Genomic DNA, 18,894 nt, shown 5'->3' on the forward strand with positions numbered 1-18,894 from the left:
TCAAAGCTTGCCACTCACAAACAGAGTGTGTGGGTCAGTCAATAAAGCCAGCACAAAGTGAGACCCCCACCGCCCCCCTTTCCTCCTCCTTCCCTCTCGAAAAAAACAGGCGCTTTAGCGATAAAGCTGAAGGCAGTTATTACACGGTGACTTTTAATGCAGAAGCGATTTGTGGTCGCCAAAGCCCAAGGCTGCCCCGGGCGAGTCTCGCGCGCCGGCATTCTAATGGGACCAGTTTGTTGACTGTCAAGATAATGGAGAAATCAGTAGCAGACTGCCTGCGCACCGTAAATAGCAGAGGTAATTAGAGAGCCTGTCACAAATCCAGGAAGGTTTTGATGTTCCTGGTGGTAGCGGAGGAAAAAGGGGGCAGCAGGTACAGAAAGTGATGACACACAATCAGCGGTTAAGGGGCTGCTTGCCTGAATGTGTTATACATCAATTGGCAACTGCTACCACGTGTGAGTACCTCTGTTTACAGGGGTTTAGCCTTTGCTGGGAAGTTGCTCCAATACATTATGGAACGGATCCCTTTCATGGAATGATTTGTAAAGATTATTGAGCCTGGACACTAGGCTAACATCTAGATTTATAATAATAATAATAATCATAATAATAATAATAATAATTGTTATTTTCTCCAGATACAAAATTAGCTTGTGAATCTGGATACTACCAACTCACACCGTGAAACAAATAATAAAACAAAAGGGACAGAATTCTGATTCAGCTTCGCCTCTGACGTCATGTGCAGAGACTTTAGAATCACCCCGCCTCCCATAGGCATCTCTATAGTCACGGCGTTGGACCCGTGTTTATGTGAGAACGCAGAGACGAGGTTAAATCCAGCAAAACAGAGACAACGAGCGCGGAGAAATAAGAGCACTGAGTAAAAACGGAGAAGAAAGAGAACAGAGTGAAAACGGCTAAAAACCAGAGCTTCTGCTCCTCGCTCCTCACTGCTGTGCGCTCGGGGTCGGGGTGAACAGCGAGCGGCTCGTTATCATTTAAAGGAACAGGTGCTGAAAGCCAGCGTTCTGAACTTGTGGGGTTTTGAGCAAGGCAGGTCACAGGTGCCACAGTTTTATTTAAATAGCAAAAGTGTTGCCCTGTGATGCCGCAGCCATCTGAGGTTGGAGGTCCTAGAGGGCCCAACTGGCTTCACTCTAAGGGTGGGACGCCTCCCTCCTTTCTCTCATCAAACAGCATAGTCTCAACCTCTGTGGGCTGATGTAGTCTGAAAAGAGCAGGTTTTTGACATCATGTGTCTCAGAGGAAGCACTCCCCCCCTCACCCTCTCAGTGCTGGGGGCGTCGGGTGTGATGGGTGAGCTCAGCTAACAGATAACAGGGTGGACTTGAAGATGACTAACGATGGGGTGGAAATTCTGCAAAAAATCACTGTATAAAAGAACCCCAAACAAAGGAACACCCCCCTTCAAAAAAGTGCTGGCATTGGACAGATGTTCAGAAGCTAGCTGCATTTGACCTCTATTTCTGCACTTTCCATCTACATCAGAGCCTGGAATAAGCTCTGGACACCTCCATTTCATCAAATGGCCCTCCGTCAGTGTACTCCAACATTCAGAAAGCCGCTTGCTTGTGAAATGACCGAGGCTGTAACAAAGCCAGGGATGTGTGGTTCAGGTTTATGAAAACTGAGGTCAGTCATGAGATCACAGCAGCGTTCGTCATTAGACTGAACCTTTAGTCCTCCTTGAAGTATGTGAAGAAAGTGCTTCACCCTGTATGAAGTTCTGGCCTATAGGAACCAAAGCGCAGTGCCCAGGTCTCCAAGAGCAGCCCAAGAGTAAGTGGTGAGTTCCAGGTAAACTAATTCAGTGCTACTATGAGTTATGTCCAATATGTGATGTCAGCACACATGAGATTATAACTCAAGGTTATGGCCGTTTTGAAAATAGGCCGTTTCTGATGTATTTCCCTTAGATCTACGGTTTGTTAGCATACATCATCGGAAATGAGACAACGCACACATTCTACAAATCAACCGTGCTGTTTTAAAAGTGCATTTAAAGCCACTCATCTGCACTGACCGACAGATTGTCCTAACCTCAGTGTAAGATATTTGAAAAGGAAAATCAACTTCAGCTACCATCCTAGCATTGCGTGCTAACTCAGCTATCAGCCACACTCTTTGTTGTGTTTATAAACAGCCCCTATGCGTTCCAGCTTCTGCTTTCTCCTATATGTCGTTGTCCTGTAAACAGGTGAAGGTTTAGCTTTGAGTTTATTGCGCTTTTTTCTTTTCTTTTTTCCTGTTTTCTCTGAACCTGAGGTCTGTATAAACAGCGGTGCTCTTGTAATATTTCTCAGCCCTCAGCGTTTTCTGGGGCAGGCGCTCTCTCTTGGGGTTTTACAGAAATATCCCAAATATCAGAGCGTCTGGCTCTTTTGCAAGACTTACCTTTGTTGTTTCCAAGGGCTCCAAAAGTCAACCGAAACTGTTTTGACAATTGACAGCAGAGGGGAGCCACAAAACCCACTCGCTTGCACTTTTCAGAAGGGCTAGAGCTTGTGTCCATTATTGTTTTATAAGAAATGAACGTAATATTTCTGCCCTAGTTAGTGGACAAACCATGCAGTGTTCGTTTTAATGGGATTGTAAACTTAAATTAGAGTCTGCTGAACAGTACAGTACGAGCACAGTATAAAATAATAACACTGCATTCCTGTAAAAGGGGGTGTGGAGGGGCAGGGGTCGTTTATTTGTAATAAGAGTCAAAGACATAAAACCCCATTTGTCCTTGCAGGCTTTTTCCACTCTACAGTCATATATATTTTCATTGGTTTAAATATGTCCTGGAAGTAAACAGATCTTGCTGCAACATTTTGTTGATACGGACTATGTTTCTTGAGCTCCGAACGCCTCGGCCACTTGTTTATTACTTGGGATGTTTGTGAGTTTATAATAAAAAACATGTGCTATCTTAATTAATTATATCATTCATTCATTCATTATCTGTAACCCTTATCCAGTTCAGGGTCGCGGTGGGTCCAGAGCCTACCTGGAATCATTGGGCGCCAGTCCTTCACTGGGCAACACAAACACACACACACACACACCTACGGACACTTTTGAGTCGCCAATCCACCTACCAACATGTGTTTTTAGACTGTAGTAGGAAACCGGAGCACCCGGAGGAAACCCACGCAGACACAGGGAGAACACACCACACTCCTCACAGACAGTCACCCGGAGGAAACCCACGCAGACACATGGAGAACACACCACACTCCTCACAGACAGTCACCCGGAGGAAACCCACGCAGACACAGGGAGAACACACCACACTCCACACAGACAGTCACCCGGAGGAAACCCACGCAGACACAGGGAGAACACACCACACTCCTCACAGACAGTCACCCGGAGGAAACCCACGCAGACACAGGGAGAACACACCACACTCCACACAGACAGTCACCCGGAGGAAACCCATGCAGACACAGAGAGAACACACCACACTCCTCACAGACAGTCACCCGGAGGAAACCCACGCAGACACAGGGAGAACACACCACACTCCTCACAGACAGTCACCCGGAGGAAACCCACGCAGACACAGGGAGAACACACCACACTCCACACAGACAGTCACCCGGAGGAAACCCACGCAGACACAGGGAGAACACACCACACTCCTCACAGACAGTCACCCGGAGGAAACCCACGCAGACACAGGGAGAACACACCACACTCCACACAGACAGTCACCCGGAGGAAACCCACGCAGACACAGAGAGAACACACCACACTCCTCACAGACAGTCACCCGGAGGAAACCCACGCAGACACAGGGAGAACACACCACACTCCTCACAGACAGTCACCCGGAGGAAACCCACGCAGACACAGGGAGAACACACCACACTCCTCACAGACAGTCACCCGGAGGAAACCCACGCAGACACAGGGAGAACACACCACACTCCTCACAGACAGTCACCCAGAGGAAACCCACGCAGACACAGGGAGAACACACCACACTCCTCACAGTCAGTCACCCGGAGGAAACCCACGCAGACACAGGGAGAACACACCACACTCCACACAGACAGTCACCCGAAGGAAACCCACGCAGACACAGAGAGAACACACCACACTCCACACAGACAGTCACCCGGAGGAAACCCACGCAGACACAGAGAGAACACACCACACTCCACACAGACAGTCACCCGGAGGAAACCCACGCAGACACAGGGAGAACACACCACACTCCTCACAGACAGTCACCCGGAGGAAACCCACGCAGACACAGGGAGAACACACCACACTCCTCACAGACAGTCACCCGGAGGAAACCCACGCAGACACAGGGAGAACACACCACACTCCTCACAGACAGTCACCCGGAGGAAACCCACGCAGACACAGGGAGAACACACCACACTCCTCACAGACAGTCACCCGGAGCGGGAATTGATCCGACAACCTCCAGGCCCCTGGAGCTGTGTGACTGCGACACCACTAAATTAAATACTAACATTACAAATAATAATTTTACTTATTTTATATTAATATTATTTTTATAAATGTTTTTATTAGTAGTAGCAGTAGTATTAGTAGACATTAGAAGTAGAATTATTTGTACATTGCTATTCCCCATGATGAGACTTTTATTTAATATTAATATTTATATAATTGTGAAATGACTGACTGCCATGAAAAAAAAAAAAACTGTCCCAGTGCTGTGTCCCCGATTCAATCTGGGCTTTTAAAGGGAATGAGAAGTGCTAATCTGATTGGATATGGCACAACTAACACCTGTTCATTATGTATTCCGTCTCCTCTACAACGCTCAGGAAAACAGCAAACATCATTACTGCCGTGACCACGTACCTGAGCCACAGTGTAATGCCTTTTTTTCTGTGTGTGCTCTGTGTCTGCAAAAATATTAACCCATATTAAACACATTTTATTTGACATTTCACACACTACACTTCACTGCATCAACGTAAACAGGTGTAAATCATGCTCTCCTTGTACTAAACACAGTTCTGTTAAAACGTAGTAGCATTTAAAGTGCTGATGATACAACAGACATGACCAGAAATATATAATGTGATCAAATGTGTTGTGATTGTGGTTAATACTTAAATTGTGCCCACTGTGTTTTTTCCTCCAGTAGCAGACAATCGTATAAATGGGACGTATACATTATCTTCTCTTCTATGACTGGCCTAGAACCCCAATCCCATCTAATAACACACTCCAGCTGAAGCCACAACTTGACCCGAATAGTTTGGCATGTTTTTAACAACCTTATTTTGTCCTCTATACACTTCTGCATAACAGTGGCCAGAGGTCATTCACAAGTTTTCAAAAGTCATCAGTCATTCTGCTGAAACAGAGGATTTCTGAAAAGCCGGTTGCGTTCTGCAGCATACGATAAAGTAAAAGTTGCGATGGATTTCCTCTGCTGCTTTCCGGCCAGTGTGTGCAGCAGTAGGAAGCTCGGGACACATCCTTGGCCCACGGGAAGGAAACGAGGCCGGGTGCAGCATCGATGGTCCGTGACCCCTCTGCGCGGAAAAGTCACGAGCCAACCTTGGCGCTTCACTGACAGCTCTGGGCCTCAGCAGCTCAGAGAACTCAACAGAGTCAGTACGGTACACAGTCACAGACCACCCTTCATCTGCTACTCTTCATGTTCGCTTTTCACAACCGAGAACAGAGGCCTTTTTGTTATGTAGTGTGTTCAGCGTTTTTGAAGACTGGAGCCCTGTCCAGGGTGTGGTCCTGCCTTGAGTCCAAGTCCAAGGATTCGGGGTTGAGAGATTAGCTTTCAATTGTTTACTAAAAAAACCTGCAAGAACATTTCTCCCAAATTATTAGTCATCTCCATTTGCCCCGTCAGGGAATGTCCCCCAATCACACACATTGCCCCTAGCCTTTGGGGGGTGGGACATTACAAGAGACTGACCCACGGCTTTTTGCGACCTGCAAATAATACAAAAATGCCCCAGAGGAGAATGTAAACTGCCCAGATCTGTCACAATACCTGAGAGACATCTATGTTATACAGCACCATGAGCAGACAGAAGGGGCTATAAGGGAGGGCCAATGCACCCACACACACAACAAGTCCAGCTGTGCCCCCTAGGACTCCTGGCCTTAGCTGAGGTATCACAGTGGACCGAACACCTCTAATGTTCATTCTCTGAAGTAGAAGTTGGTTGCATTCTTTACCTCTCAGAACACAGTCAACCATATTTTAACCTTAAAATAACAGCTTCAAAGTCATTATGATGATCCAATAAGCTGTAGTAGGGAGAACAGAGTCTCTGTTGTTGCTACATGGGCTCAGCAGAAACTGCACTATGAAACTTTTGGAGAAGAGTAGGAAACCACGCCCACCCTTTCCTCTCCAAATCCATCTTGATTTCAGGACAGTGCTGTAAACGTGAATTACACTCTGTAGGTGGAGCTCAGGAGTAAAAATTCCAAACTTTAACTGGTGTAGTTTCAATATGCATATCTCTTCTTTTCTTTTTATTTCCTTTCCTAAGTAATAGCTTTGTGACAAATGAACATTCTTTCAGACAGCACTGTGTTGAATTTTCTTGATCCTGAAGCAAATATGAAGTGACTCCTGTCTCAGAAATGAAAGCTATTCATCTGACGGTGACAAAGTTTGTGGTTCAGCAGGTTTTACACAGTTTCCATGTTCTCTTTATCTTTTTGTCATTTTCCAGTTCTTTTCTTGACTCCAGTAGATTATCTAACATTAGACACTCACAGAGATAACTCCTGAAAATAAATAACTTAAAGACAACAACTAAAATCAAAACACTTTTTATAAAATTCTGAAGATGATTCCTCACCATGTGCTGCTCTGTAGTCAGTTTGAGCTCAAAACCGGTCTGATGTGTTTACGAAGCCCCAGTGTCTGTAAATGAATAAAAAAACTAACTGTCTCGGTCCGGTATGCTAGGCTTTCTCTCTCTCTCTGCTCATGGTAGAGGCATCTGGAGGTTATTAGACAATGAAGAGAACATCAAACGTTGAAAAGCACCAACTGAGATGAGGATGTTGCTCTATTCCTGCTCCACAGGGGGGTAACACTGATTTATTTTTGCAGTTTCGCATCATTTAAGGTGGAAATGTCTCCAAACTCAGGGGACGGCTAACTGCATTAGCGACAGTGCTACAAACTAAACACCTCGAGTTACACATGAGTTTCTGTGGTAATTCAAACAGTGAATAAAAAACGTAGACACGTCATTCCACCTTAAAAATCTCAGGGCTTTTGAATATAAACAATCAGAGAGTACTGTGTTTGTACAAAATCGCAGCGGTTCCCTTTAATGGTCTCTTAAGGTGACAGAAGTGTGATCCAAGTGTTTTGTCCACTGATGGAGACGCTGAAGTCAACAGACATATAGATATATATGCACACAACATAACACATACACACCCTCACAGCTGTGTTTGCACTACAAGTACATAGTCTGGAAGCACATGTTCTTCAGTGGCAGATCCAGCACGTGGTGCACAGCGACTTCTCCCAGGCAGAAGGGAAGGAAGTGCTCAATTTGAAACCTTTAAATCTGTTCATAAAAATGAAGGGAATCTATTTTTGTACTGCCCTTTGGGTTTAAATTACAGTGAGTTGTGTCAAGCCTAAGAAACCACCATGATATCCTCATCTCGGTCTCAGAGCCATAATCCTGAAGAGGCCCCTATTTTTACAGATGTTTTAAAAGCCCAATAGCACTCGCTAAGGATCATTGACTCTATAAAGCTGCTGAAAGATAAAGTGAGATAAAGATGAAGACGTCCACAGAAATGCAGAAGAGCAGCACGTATGATTCCGACAAGACACGGCAAACTCACGGCGGCCGCAGCGCCGCTCCGACCAGGTGTGCCCTCGCAAATATTTGACACGGCTTAAACAAACTTCTCTGCACTCCAGTTCCTTAAAAGCATTCTCGGTGGCCTTGCCGCCACGCAAGAGCGCGTCTCAATAGGCAGCGAGCCTCTTCACTCGGCGGAAGCATCATTATGAATGGCAATGAACTGTACGGCATGCGCTCGCAGACAGGCAGGCCAGGTTTTACTGCCATCCTTTACTTACACCGGCCAATTTCCTTCAACAAACAGCCCAAGTCCTTCTTGGCTCAAGGGTTGTGTTCATAGATGTCTAAAAATTACCCTAACACCCTCCCTCCCCTCCTCCGTTGGGCTGGGCTCAATAAGTAAATAAATATATAAATAAATACAAATTAAAAAAAGAGGGATCGGGTTTGTTTCTGTTGGGAAGGGGCAGCGCTGGTGGCTACAGATTTCTCTGGAAGCTCTGATAGTATTTATGAGCTATTTAAACCCCTTGGAGCAGAGCGTTCATTACCCCAGGGTTTTTTTTAGACACCTGAGCCAAAGCGCTGAGGTCATACGTTAAACCGTGAGGCCAGAGCTGTTTCAACATTACGAGTTCTGCAGCTGCAGATGTGACACAGTGAACTGGGATAATTCACAAGGCAACTGACACTTCGCCTCGGATTCCTTCTTCACGGCCATGCACTGCTCTTCCAGCAAATAATAACTCCATTACAAATTACACCACTCCAGCGACTGCTCTGTAACTGTTAGATAAGAGTGAACTAGAAGAGGTGTGTGTGTGTCGCTGTGTGTGTGGGTGACTGGGAAAGTGTGTAGAGTTGTCCACAGGTGTGAGGGTGTGAGTGACTGGGTGAATGTGTGATGCGCTGTAATGGAATGACAGAATGTGCAGGGTGTGTTTCTGCCAGGTTCCCACTGATTCCAGGAAGGCTCCTGTAGCATTTACAGAAGTATGAATCAATGAATGATTGTTGCCAATCTTCAGGATCATTTCTAGCCCTTTCAGGCCCAATGGCTTTGTAAAGTGTTGCACTTGTATTCCTAATAAAAACTGCAATGTACTACATGAATATTTCATCCTCTGTTTCATATACAAGTTTCTGTCAAACACTGTCTGCTCGTGCTGAAGGAGGCTCAGAAATATTCAGAAGCACTCCACATTCATGTGTGCTCCTTCACGTTATATTGCAGTATTGATATTTTGAGCACAGTAATATTGGAGATGCTGTATCTGTATGAAAGTGCATCGGCATTAGGTCAATATCAACAGACTGGGAAGAAAGGAAAATCCTATCCAATCCCATAACAAATTCACCCTGATATGAAACACACACACCCACACACACACACACACACTAATGTTATGTTGTTAGCAGAGTTAGCATTTAGCAGTTAGCTAGCAGTGTTGTAAAATCAGTTTTAGAAGCTCATTTTAAAAAAATGTTTCAGATAAAGTTGATAACATTTAAGCTTAAATATTTGGTCATTGTTGATATCAGTGTTCATTTTGGGAGCTGATTTTGATTTAGTTTTAGTCTTTAGTCTTGACTAAATTTAATATTATTAATTAATTCATTCATTGTCTGTAACCCTTATCCACTTCAGGGTCACAGTGGGTCCGGAGCCTACCCAGAATCATTGGGAGCAAGGCGGCACCCCGGATGGGGCGCCATTCCTTCACAGGGCGACACACACATTCACTCACACACTGAAACCTACGGACATTTTTGAGTCTCCAATCCACCTACCAACGTGTGTTTTTGGACTGTGGGAGGAAACCGGAGCACCCGGAGGAAACCCACGCAGACACAGGGAGAACACACCACACTCCTCACAGACAGTCACCCGGAGCGGGACTCGAACCCACAATGTCCAGGACCCAGGAGCTGTGACTGAGAGACATTAGTCATCTAATTATTATCAGTTTAGTGTACAAAACTAAAATAATGTATCTAGTTGCAGTCCATTAAATAAAAAATCTAATTTTAGTAATTTCTTTTTAAAGGTTTTAATCTTTTAGAGGTATAAATGATTTCTAACGTTTATAAAAAAGTGGCTTACAAAGTGTTACATGGAAAAATGTTAACATCACAAAATATGGACGAAATATGGCTATATTTCGCTGCATATACATCTGCCATTTATTCAACATTAACAATTTAACTTCAAAATGTGTCGACTCAGTGACTCTATGAATCATTGGCCAACTTCTGGACACTTGAAGAATCGATTCTTTGTGAGCCGACTCCTCATCACTCTTACGCCTGGTCACCTCTCTGACAATAAGCAAAGAGATGGAGCATTTTTCTTGTTTTATTTCCTTGCATTTTTCTAAATCATTTTTCATAATAAAAGTATATATATGTATATAATCTTTATATATAATCTTTCACATTAAAAATAACAAATGATAACAAATGATAATAAATAGTACAATGTAACCGTCCCATCTCTGGTTACAATCAAACTGACTCAAGTGTAAGTTGTATAAGTTACATCAGTGTGGACCTACCCTTGGGCCTTTGAAATTTAAGGGATCTTAAAATACACACATTCATTCACTGAAAGCACACAGACACTCTCTCTGAGGACGGACTGATGGACACCCCCACTCCCTTTCCACGTGCGTCCGATCATAAAGGTAAACGGTGACTGCCCGGATTTACGAGCCCAGAAAATAGGATGAAACCATTTGGATTTTATTATTCCATTTACTCTTCCCCCGGACCACAAAGTGGTTCTGAGAGCCTGTTTTATGTATTCAGCTGCTTCCCACACCCCACCTCTCTCCCCACACACACACACACACACCAACTCCCCCCAAACCTACCCCTCCGCAAGCATGTGGAGCCGCTTAAATAAACCATCAAGCGGAGCCCAGCTGCAACAACAACCGATCGATCGGAGGCAGGTCCTCGCGTCTGAGCACCAGCGCGCTGCCTTCAGCAGGTGGGGAGGGAGTTGTAATTTGCTAGCCGAAGGGCTTTCACGTCTGCCCGACTTCAGGAGGACGAAGGGAAAGGGGGAGTTTGGTGGTGGTGGGTGTGAGGGGGGGTAAGAGAAAGAAGAAAAAAAGCACTGTAACTTCTGCCTCCCTTGATAGATAGCCATGCGGGGCTGATAGAACGTGTGTGTTTGGGAAAGATTCGCCGCTGTATAAACAATCGACTCCCTACCTTCCACCACATCTGGGAACTCTCAAGCGCAAGGGGCCCCCGAAACAAATAGCCGGGGACAAGTTAGTCTCTGATTAGCTTTTAAACAACATATCGAGCTCCGGGGAGAGTGCAGAACAGCCGAGTACGTCTCATCCTGAGGCTAAACTAGGATTGGAATAAAATAAATAAATAAATATATAAATAAATAAAAGAAAAAAATAAATAATTATAAAGACAGGATGCAGGCAAAGGCGACACTGCAGGCCAAAAGTGTGGACATGAGCAAAGACCGACGAAGTCCTTCTGCCAGCACGCAACCTTTTTACCGGCTGCATCTGTAACAAACAGCGCCGTACGATGGGAATAATAACCATACCTCATTTTCCCAACACAGAAAAATCACTGACCCTTTTGATGCAAAGGAGCTGAACAGAATCCAACCAAGAAGCAGGTGCTGAAACATCTTCCCGCGGGCTTCTGTGAATCATCAGGTTTCTGTTCATTTCCATTCATTTAGGAGAACACTTAGAAGTTATTGTCGGTAGCAATAAAATATCTACAGATAACACAATACTCTCTCAGAAAAGTATTCCTCCATATAATTTATGTTTATTTCATAGAGTTAACCGTTCCATTTGAGGATGCATTAGACAAAGCATTCGAAAGGAAGAAGCTGAAGTATGCGGACTTGGCAGCTGAGGTGAGGGAATGTATTAGACCGGTGGATATAGGTGTTAGGGCATTCGTAGCCAAGATTGCCACATCCCTGTGCAGCTGTGAAGGAGTTTTCAGAAACAGCTGAAAGGTCTAGTCAGTGGTTGTGGATTAGGGGAACACAGACTAGTTGGGAAAATGCATTGCAGAGTTGCTGTTGTGGTGGTTGCTGATGTAACATGTAAAGATGTAAAGAACTAGTGGCACTGAGCATGCATTAACGGTGCCAGTGGGGCTAGGTACAGCCTTAGTCACCAGCGTTGATACTTAAGGTGTAAAGGTAGGACTGTAAAGCTGGCTTGGAGTGGGGTGTGTCTGGGACGCCAGACTTCACTGTTGAGCCTTCTGGACGAGGGGAGGGGCCTACCTAATGGACCCTGTGAAGAGCTAGTGATGCAGAGGGAGGTTTGGGTGCTCATGGGCTGGGTTCAGTGATTAACCGTAGATGTTAAGAGCAGCTGGTTGCTGATCAGATCATAAACGGACACAGCAACCTTTGGGTGTAGCTGTAGGGTTGGAACAACAGAAATTATGTGGCTGCTGGTAGGAAGAGGGCGGGGTGGGCCCTATGTGAAGCTCTAATGGATTGGCACAGGATATTTTACATCTTGTGTGTGATTATAATTATGGATACACTTTAAATAGAAGTGTTTTTGCTGTAATACAATGTTAAATTAAAAGAAAAAAAACAACAAAAGAGTTGTAAAGGTAATCCTTCATTCATTCATCAACTATAACTGCTTCATCATGATCAGGGTTTCAGTTGGTACAGGGCCCACCCGGAATCACTGGACACAGCTAAGACTGTTAGAACAGAAATCATAAAGCTGCCTGATAGCTGATGGAAGGCTCAGATCTTGATCACTTTCAAACATGTGCTCTTTTATTTAATGCCAGTTCCCAATATTCAACAATTTTTAATGATTTACAAGCTCTTAATTTACCACACCTGCCTCAGTTCATTAAGCCTCAGGCAGAATCAGGTGAAAATGATTAGAGCTGCAGAAAAAAACCCTCTGTGTAATCACCAGGAGGACGGACTTCACTGAGTTCAGCCATTTTTGGCGCTTTTCCATTGCAAGGCTCCATTGCTACTTGGTGTGGCACAGCTCTGATCACTTTTCTCTGGTCCCTGGTTTCCGACTACCCCCAAATGAATACGATGTCGACTCAAAACCCTGCCTCTAAGGGCACTTTCACATGATATGCAGCAAAACCACTTTGCGCTGGCGATACCATTGGTTTTCTATGGAGAGAGCTACAGTGAGCGGTGTGCATCGCACTGTTACGCCGAACCAAATCGAACTTTGACCTACTTTCCGGGCCTTTCTGAAGTATGATGTAACACAAGCAGGTTGACAGATACTGTAGATATGGATGAGAAACTCATTCTCTCAGTTTCCCAGTACAGAGAGCCCTATAACAGCACTTTAAAAGTATATCACAACTTAGTGAGGAAGAACACAGAATGACAAATTACCAGGTTCACACTCGGATAACAATTTCACATTTACGAGGCCGCTACACATATGAATTTCGCCTATTAGTCTGTTAGCAACAAACCTGCTTATGGCACAAGCACTGATGACAAACGAAGCGCAAAATGCTTGTCATGTGTAACCCCACTAACAGATCTCGACGTAATTTTACGAGCTGCCGTCGTGAGTCGGATAAAAACAAACGTGATCTCTGCTGCAGCTGGAGATTTTACAGATGGAGAGTTGGTGCTGGTCGTCTGCGTTGCGTGGCGTAGAGTGACGACTCTCTCTGGACGATCAGCGCTCTGCAAGGTTTACACGCCACGGTTTAGTCCCTACTCGACTCGCTCTGAACCACGAGAGAACAGCCACTAAACAAGAACCCGCTTCCAGAACCAGGACCTGATTCACCCAGTGGAGGAGTGGAAACACTGGAATGAGTAGGTACCATGCAGTGGAAAAGCGCCATTTGATGCATGTTGGAAAATATAGCTTTTGTATCTGTTGAAGAAGCAACTGTTCTGCGGTCCCCAAAGACCATATTAAAATACATCGACAAGCCAAGTATTCAAGGAGACGCAACAAAGAAGAGCTGAGAGTCTACCCTGTGTTCTGAGTGGCTGGGTCAGCCTCAGAGTGGAGAAACTTTAAACTGCACTGCTACTCGAAAGCAACCTGTCCAATCCAGGTCATGTGAGCAAGGTTATGGCAACTACCCTCTCTCTCTCTCTCTCTCTCTCTCTCACACACACACACACACACACACACACACACACACACACGTCACTGCTTATTCATGGATCCATTTAAAAAGGCTCCAAATCCCCTCTCCCCTATTTACTCTCCTGAATACTGCGTTTTCCCTTTAATCCCCTCTTTCAAACAAATGGGCAGATTCCCCCCGTCTTCATCCGCCGGCCCCCATGCCTCCTCAGCCTCGCTGGTTTGGAACAGGGACTACCCACGTTAGCACTAATCCCACAGTCCGCTTTACTGAAGTGCTGAGAGTTGGGATCTTAACCTCTTACCTGCTTTTAAGATTTGAGTCAGAGGGAGAGAGAGAGAGTGAGTATGACAGAGTGAGAAAGGGAGGGAAAGAGGGAATAAGGCACAGGGAGAAAGAGAGAGGGAGAGAGAGGTGGGGGGGGGGGGGTATCAAAGCATTCCTCATTGCATCAGGGATTTCCCATCCTCGATGTATCCACACCTTTGTAACTTTACCCCTCAGCACAATGTGTGTTCTGAACACAAATCTGCTGGTGTGAAGCGGTTGCCACGCTGTGTGTGTGTGTGTGTGGGTGTGTGGGTGGAGGGGAAGGACAGCAACAAGAACATACAGTAATGGACACTGCTGCCAAACAAGTGAACAAGTATTAGTTCACGTTACTCACTTTCACAGAGCTGTTTCTTTGCAGGATACAGCAGTGGGGAACTGATGCACATTCCACAACACAATATACATTAGTTACATGGATTGTGTACGTTTCTACACAGATACGATTCATTTATATTATAGTTTTTTATTTAAAAGTTAGTGTTAAACGGTAGTTTTGCTTCTATCAGCTGCAGAAAGAAGAGCCAGGCGTATGACTTTTATTATACAGGACCATCTTGTGATTAGATATTGATCTGCAATAAAAATATAATAAGTTTTACAGTATGTATCTGCTATATTTCATGGTCTGGACACATGTTAAAACACGAAGATGTATTTCCTGCAGTGTCTTTATTAGCGTACAGTCTAGACCTACCATCGTTCTACAAACACTGCTTCAAAAACAAAAGTTTGAAGCTTTATTTAACAGTCAAAGCTCAAAGAAAAGACTTCCAGTGTTGTCACTAAACGACTCGTTTGTATGTATTAGCACCTACAGATTACTAAAAAAGTCGTGAAGGGGTTAGTTTCCACTTGTGTTACTTTCCTTTAATGGTACATTCTAAGTGTTTAGGAACCGAGGAGATTAATCGCTGCAGTTTTGCGTGTTGCATTTACACCAATTCTCACTTGATACAAGTGTACGCTCATCTGATTCTCTTCTTTATGATGACCATAGGAGACAGATCTGAACTAAAGGCAGTCCAGTCAAACACAGGCACTCTGTGTCTACAAACCATGCTACTGTAGCACATGCAGAATCAGGCCTGCTGAAATAACCATGGGCTTCCCAGAACATGTCTCTCTAAAACCTCTGAAGTCTTAATCTTTTAGGACACAGCATAAGCATTTACAGACATTATGATTGTTTTTGTAGCATAAAATCAAGCAGTGTTCCTCATAGAAAGAGAAGCAATATTAACACACACTCCCCATTAAATTCATAATATACGATGTTAGTAAAACCTCAATGTACTTCATTTTCTATGCAATGCAATTACACAAGAATAACTGCCAATGCTCTCAAAGGTGGCTGAACATGTCTGAACAAGCTCCGGCTGCAGCAGGCTGCTCCTGTTCCGTACTGGAGCTCAGTGTCTGCCGGCTGCATGATTAATCTTCATTTTCACACATGCCTCTGCGGCGCTGTACTTGTGTGTTTGTCTTAGTGTGAGCAGATCAGGTACAGCGAGTAAACAGAGGCTCTCTCTGCTCTCAAAGTGCCAAGACTGGCGCTCCTCTCCCTGGCGTCTGGCCAAGGCTTCAGCTTTTCTCTCTCCTGCTGCAACGCCTGTGTGTTCTTTTTTTTACTATTCAGTGCTGACATAGTTCATGATTTGAAATGTTTTAATGAAGGATGCTTTAGAATTAGTGCAGTGCAATGTGGTTGGAGAAGTGATCTGTTGCTGTTGTACACTCGTAGAATATAAACGCATGCGCTGTAGCCATTCACAAGCAGCTGAACTTTTGCTCTTCCCCCTTAGCTCACACACACACACACACACACACACACACACACACACACACACACACACACACACACAAATCCAGACGTGAGACAATTTAAGCCAATTACAGTATGGGGTCAAAGGGTTAACCTCCATAATATACATTTCCCAGCCTTTTCCTCCACTGCCGCACACGCACCAAACACACTGCCGCTCACACACCTCACGCACCAAACACACTGCCGCTCACGCACCGAACACACTGCCGCTCACGCACCAAACACACTGCCGCTCACGCACCAAACACACTGCCGCTCACGCACCAAACACACTGCTGCTCACGCACCGGACACACTGCCGCTCACGCACCGGACACACTGCCGCTCACGCACCGGACACACTGCCGCTTACGCACCGGACACACTGCCGCTCACGCACCGGACACACTGCCGCTCACGCACCAAACACACTGCCACTCACGCACCGAACACACTGCCGCTCAAGCACCAAACACACTGCCGCTCACACACCAAACACACTGCCGCTCACGCACCGGACACACTGCCGCTCACACACCAAACACACTGCCGCTCACGCACCAGACACACTGCCGCTCACGCACCGGACACACTGCCGCTCACGCACCTAACACACTGCCGCTCACGCACCGAACACACTGCCGCTCAGGCACCCAACACACTGCCGCTCACGCACCCAACACACTGCCGCTCACGCACCCAACACACTGCCGCTCACGCACCCAACACACTGCCGCTCAGGCACCGAACACACTGCCGCTCACGCACCCAACACACTGCCGCTCACGCACCGAACACACTGCAGCTCACGCACCGTACACACTGCCGCTCACGCACCAAACACACTGCAGCTCACGCACCGTACACACTGCCGCTCACGCACCAAACACACTGCAGCTCACGCACCGTACACACTGCAGCTCACGCACCGTACACACTGCCGCTCACGCACCAAACACACTGCAGCTCACGCACCGTACACACTGCCGCTCACGCACCAAACACACTGCCGCTCACGCACCCAACACACTGCCGCTCACGCACCAAACACACTGCAGCTCACGCACCGTACACACTGCCGCTCACGCACCAAACACACTGCAGCTCACGCACCGTACACACTGCCGCTCACGCACCAAACACACTGCAGCTCACGCACCGTACACACTGCCGCTAAATTTAACTTGTACTGGATGGAAACAAACTGATCTGTGACATAAAATAGATTTACTTAAAAGTAAAATGGAAAATGCCTGTTTGGTGTTTTTTTTTTATTTTAAAGTGTAAACAGATGTTATTTTTATACATTATTCTAAAGTATACAGTAATTACATTAGAAAAACGTAAGAAAGAAGAGGGAAGAAAGCTACATATAAAGGCTGTAAAGCTACCCACAGTGTCTCAGACCTGAATTTGTATCACGTTAATTATACGATACTTTATTATACGCATAATTCTGAAAATGACACTAATTCACCTTGTATTTACATTACATCTACATTATCTAAGTTCATTTCTGATGTAAAAAAACCCTACTTTATACACCGTAACAAGAGCAGCACGGCAGGAGCTGAACCTGAATCTCATGTTAAATATTGTTTTGTTCAATTGTTAAATGACTTGTTATAAACGTGTCAAACTTCTTCAAGCGGTGAAACCGTGATATCACCGCTGCACAGCCCCAGGGCCCGGGTCCTCCTTCTGCCCTCGCCTCAGGTCTGTGTCTGTGTTGTTTGTTGTGTTCTCTCTGTGTGTGCTGCCCAGTTGCTGGGGGTTTCGCTGGTCAGTTGACGGAACAGCAACAATTACTACACAAGCAGCACATGCCATGATATTTACTCATGCTTATGACGTGGAAGAGACTTGTATTTGTATAGTGCAGCGCTGTAGGTGGATGAAGGTGTACTGATGCCAATGTGCAGAAGAGAAGTGGTGAGGGAGGTCAATTAAAGGACACTAGGTGCTATTTTTATCTTAAAATTACAGTTTCAAAATATTTGTGATGCTTCACTGAGCTCTAAGAGGGAGTCTCTGTTGTTGCTATTCTCAGCTCAGCACTGCAGAAACTGCACTATGTAACTTTTAGGGGTGTTAGGAAAACACACCAGTCCCTCCCCATCCTTTAAATTACACTCTGCAACTCTAGGGGACGACCAGGAGCAAAAATACCAAATCTTACTTAGTGTTACTTTAAAAATATAGAGTTATTAATTACAAAGGTATTCCTTCCCACGCTCAGATTTAGCCCAGTCCTACATTAACTTTGACTCTGGGTTAGCATTTTACTCCCCACCTTTAAGGCTGACTGCAAAGTATTTCCAGTTTTCCACTGAGTAGCACACACCTGAGCCTTTATTGATCTGAGCAAACCCCCCCCCAAAAAACACAGTAGTTAATGATGAAGGTGGTTGACCCAGAGTGTCCGGGATGTACCAGTTAGACCAGGCTCAATTCATTAAGCCGGGCCCCGTGCAAAGGCACTTGCAACTAACAGCTGCCCCACATTCCTGACGCGAGGGCCAGGCAGATGTCCAACAACAATCAAAGCAAGAGGCAGGGGGAAAGTTTACGAGGCAGCGTTCGCTCGGCCTCACACAAGCAGCCGCCTCTTTCCAAACCCTCCTCAAACACACACACACACACACACACGTACACATACAGAAACACACACTGCAGCTGGCGCGATTCAAGGCCCTACCCTGGCCCTGGTCCCTTGCTCTCTCTCTCTCACACTCTCACTCACTATCTCTCACTCGCACTCTCTCCTTCTCTCAGCACGTCCCCGTCCCAGCATTCTGTCAATATCAGATGCCTCCT

The sequence above is a fragment of the Hoplias malabaricus genome, chromosome 11, assembly GCF_029633855.1.
Source record: "Hoplias malabaricus isolate fHopMal1 chromosome 11, fHopMal1.hap1, whole genome shotgun sequence".
In the NCBI taxonomy this organism is placed as follows: domain Eukaryota; kingdom Metazoa; phylum Chordata; class Actinopteri; order Characiformes; family Erythrinidae; genus Hoplias; species Hoplias malabaricus.